Source organism: Rosa chinensis, chromosome 7 (assembly GCF_002994745.2).
Source record: "Rosa chinensis cultivar Old Blush chromosome 7, RchiOBHm-V2, whole genome shotgun sequence".
Taxonomy (NCBI): Eukaryota; Viridiplantae; Streptophyta; class Magnoliopsida; order Rosales; family Rosaceae; genus Rosa; species Rosa chinensis.
In genome coordinates this window covers 62,174,384-62,178,638 of record NC_037094.1, presented here as the reverse complement: position 1 = coordinate 62,178,638, position 4,255 = coordinate 62,174,384, and the positions used below count along the sequence as shown (strand labels likewise).

Genomic DNA, 4,255 nt, shown 5'->3' with positions numbered 1-4,255 from the left:
CAATTGAAATACTCCCTCAATCAGGTATAAATATCATTATTATCTTTGGGTATTTAGCATGATCAAAATGCTCACTCATTCAAGTCTAATTTTCAATATATTTTAGAGGATTTGAGTGTCGTATGGTTCTCTGCATTTGATTAGATATTTCAATGTTTGATTGCATTCTTACTTCATGGAATTTTATAGTTGCATTTTTTTATTTTCGACAACTATGAAGATGTTACATATTTTTAAAAAGTCGTTGTAAAAAGGTCTACATTTCTCCCTTAATTAAAAATGCAATGACTTTAGGTTGTCCCAACCGATTGTTGCTTAATGTGTTTTACTTATTATTAAAAGCGACAAAATTATAAGGTTGTCGTTTTTTTAATATGTGAGGCAATTGGTTCCTTAATGAAATTATACGAGACAAACAAGAAGTCTCGCATATAATTTCCTATAAGAAATACATGTGTCGCATATTAAAATATACATCAAAAATGACACCTCCCAGTTATTTTTTGCAACAAAAAAAAGTCTCGCATATAAATTCTTGATCAAACATATAACAATTGTTTCATCTTCTTATCAGAAGCAACATATTTGTAAGTTTTTAAACATTGTTTATTTCTTAAGAGGTGGAGATGAAGAATGTGGTACCGAGATCAATTAAGGCATGAAAGAGATGTATTAAAGCAGGAGCGAGGTTCTGCTCATGAGGTACAGTCAATGCTCATTGAACTGTGGAATTGTTGCTTATATGTATCTATCTCATATACACTATTTTTTATTTTCTTTCAGATGGTTTATTTATTTGCTTAAGAAACAAGCACAAGATTTGAAGAGCACAAGACAGTTGATGCAGGGCAAAAGTATCACTTTACATTTGACAAAGTATTTGATCATGTGGCATCACTACATGATGTTTTTGTGGAAATATCGCAACTTTTCCAAAGTGCACTTGACGGCTACAAGGTGGATCTTTATTCTGCATTTTATTTTGTGCAGCTGATTGAGACTGAACAAGTACTGCATTTTGGAACTGAACAGGTTTGCTTCTTTCCTCCTCTGTTTGTTAATACTATCCCATTTTATCTTAGTAATTGTTATATCTCTGCCAATTTATCTTATATTTTGTGAGTTGATGCTATAATTTTATTCATCAGTGAGGGTTATAGTCTTTAATCTTTGAGCTTATGTGCATGTCAGGATGAAGATCATTGTCCTTTCCATTTGAAAACTGGCCGGAGCTTGTCGGTTTGGTCGGCATTGCAGCAGAGTCCTTTCTACCCAGATAAATCATCCACACTGCTTATCAAGAACATGTACAATGGTCCTGGCCTTACTTGGGAGCAGGATGAGGGGCTTGAGGCCTGTTAATGCTGCCATGCCTTCATGTGACTTTTGTATCATGATAATAACTTTGGAGACCTTACTTTCATTGAATCTACGAATCTGTGTATTTGTGTGGTGTCACTGCATAATGATTGAAAGCAGCTCATAGAGTTCCTTATTAAAAAATGAAAATTTATACTTCAAAAGATATACTACCCATTAAATGTACTTTGTTGAGTAGGCATATCTAACATAAAATAAACTCTTCTTTCTATGTGGCATGTTGATGTATTGAGGAGTCATGGATTGGTTTATCATTCTTTTCGACATGATATCTTTTTGGATTGGTATTTGATTGCATACCATGTGTCTTAGTTCAATGCTGTAGTTTAGTTCAGTTTTCCTTCTTTTCATATAAGGATTGACACTCTTCTTCTTTGACTTAAGCAATCAGATTCATTGCAAGTTCACTTTGGTGGAGATTCAGGTTTTCAGCCTTGATTGTACTGAATTAAAGATATTATGCATAGTATATCCTTCTTGCTATCTTTAAACTTGCTATGGAGTATCGATTAGTTTCCTTAGTCTTATTGACATCTTCGTTATAAGCTTCACTTCCTTGTTTATTTCTTCTTTTCACTTTTGTTGCATGTAGTCTGATGAAGTTACCTTTTCTCTTTGGTTTTACTCAGGCGACGCAGGGCATTACATATATATAGGAGTGGTCTACTTGGTGATGATCATAACATCGCCCAATCTAGAGGTTCATCAGCTGGATGAGCTCCCGGAGCAGTGGCGGAGGTTCAAGCTGGCTTGGCTTTATAAGGAGCTGCCGTCGCATAATTCCGGGGCTTTGATTTGGATTCTCAATGCCCAGAAGAAGTGGATGAGGCAAGAGGACGCCAAGAACTCTGGTATTGTTAACTATAGGTCTCATTGTGAAATTATAATCATTTTCCTTCCATCAGTTCAAGGATTATGATACCAAGAACTCTGGTATTTTGAAAGAAATCTGTAGAAACTGTCCTGCACAACAGCCTTCTTTGGTATTTCTTTTTCCTGACTTATTGAACTCCAAATGACCTGAATTTTTTGACATGTTTTACTTCTGTTAGTTAGAAAAGGATCTGGAAAGTTTCATATTATTTTGACATAAAGTGAATGTTCTGTGAATTTTTCAAGTTTGGTATGTAATTGAGAAAGTTCCAGAATTTTAAATGTTCCTCTGATTTTCTGTTGAGATTTGAACTTCTACTTGAATCATTTAAGTTCTGGTTTTTCTGTATATTGAACTAGACATCCCAATGCTTGTTTGAAACTGATTCTTTGTCATTTGGATTTGCAATGAATTTTTGGTGAATTTTCTAAGTTGACCATGCTGCTGAGAAAGTACGTGTGGAGGTGTTCATAGACTGTTAACACAGTAATTTATATGTGATCAAATTCAAAAGATTGTACACCTTGCAACTAAAAGCTTCAGTTTATTTATATGTGGTTCGAATGGTGATTTAAAGTATGTTGATAGAAGCTGCTTGTTTCTAGTTGACAGGTTAGATGAAAGCTCAATGCTAGCTATCAGTTGAGTGACGAGCCCAGATTTCTGTGTTGTAGTTAGGTACCTTCAAATATGTTTAGGGTTTAGGGTTTTGGTGTAGTGTATGAACATCGTCAATTATTTGGCTCTTTATGCATTCTTCTGTGTTCTTGCTTTCCTTTCACTATTCAAATTATTTGTGATGCTTATTTCTTTCTTTTCAAGAATTTAGGCATGTAGAAAGTACAACACTCATCTGAAAGCTCTGTTTGCCCCCCTTGTTAGAGATTATCAAACTTAAATCTAGCTATTAGAGTTTTTCTCATTGAATTTCTGTTTTGTACATTTTCATTTAGATGAGTTTAGTTTTCTATTGTAGGTACTGTATGTATCATGCTCTTCTGCTGCAGTATGTGCTACTTGCGAAGCTTCACAATAACCTTGGAGGTCGTGCAAGTCAGAATATAGTGCACAAGATGCTTGATAAAATGGCACATGAAGGTTTTGTTGATGTCAAAGGATATTGTATCAACTTTTGATTCATGTATAGCTACTTCAACATGATGAATTTCTACTTGAGCTGATAGATATGACATACAACAATTATCAGCTTTGATTCATGCATGCATGGGTCTAGCTAGACTAGGAATGCATTCTTTGTTTGTTTGATAGTTTAATTATCTAGTTTGGATGTTTGGTTGTACTTGACAAACGCAACTCATATAGTTACACTAATTATATGGATCAATGTGGCTTTATATGTACTGTTCATTCGGTAATATATCTTGTTCATTTGATGAGGCAATCTCAGTTGTCCAAGGTTTAGTCATACAACACAATGCAGAATAATATGTTGTCTGATTGTAAAAGGATTCAAATTAAGGCTTCTCGTACAACAGTTACTAGATGTTAGCCAATTCGATTATAATATTCACACCACAGTTAAAACAATATAGCTGTTGTGTGAACTAACAACCAACAACAGAAAATAACAAAATTCTGTTATGTGAGATTCATAACACACAACAGAAATAAAATTATCTCTGTTGTCTGAATCAATTAACAGACAACAGATAATTTCATTGTAGTTGTCTATTACTTATCTCAGACAACAAAGAACAAATTATATCTGTTGTGTGTTATGAATCTTAGACAACAAATAAACAATATAGCTGTTGTGTGTTATGAATCTCAGACAATAAAGAAATCACAACTGTTGTGTGTTATGAATCTCAGACAACAGCTAAATTTCATTTTCTGTTGTCTGAATGGCCATGTCAATGCCGAGGCATCCCCGCGCATGCTATGCCAAGCACATGCCTGCGCATAATTCACACAACAGAATAATTATCTGTTGAGGAAATGAATATTGCACAACGGTGAAATCACCGTTGTGTGATTTTT

At 34.3% G+C, this 4,255-nt stretch overlaps 1 long non-coding RNA gene across 1 annotated transcript; it reads left to right on the top strand.

The window, feature by feature from the left end:
* Window positions 1–922: 922 nt before the first annotated feature.
* Window positions 923–3,606, top strand: LOC121050315. Its single transcript, XR_005802661.1, has 3 exons — window positions 923–1,032; window positions 1,192–2,231; window positions 3,231–3,606. It is a non-coding gene; the product is annotated as an uncharacterized LOC121050315 (long non-coding RNA).
* The last annotated feature ends 649 nt before the right edge of the window (window positions 3,607–4,255 follow it).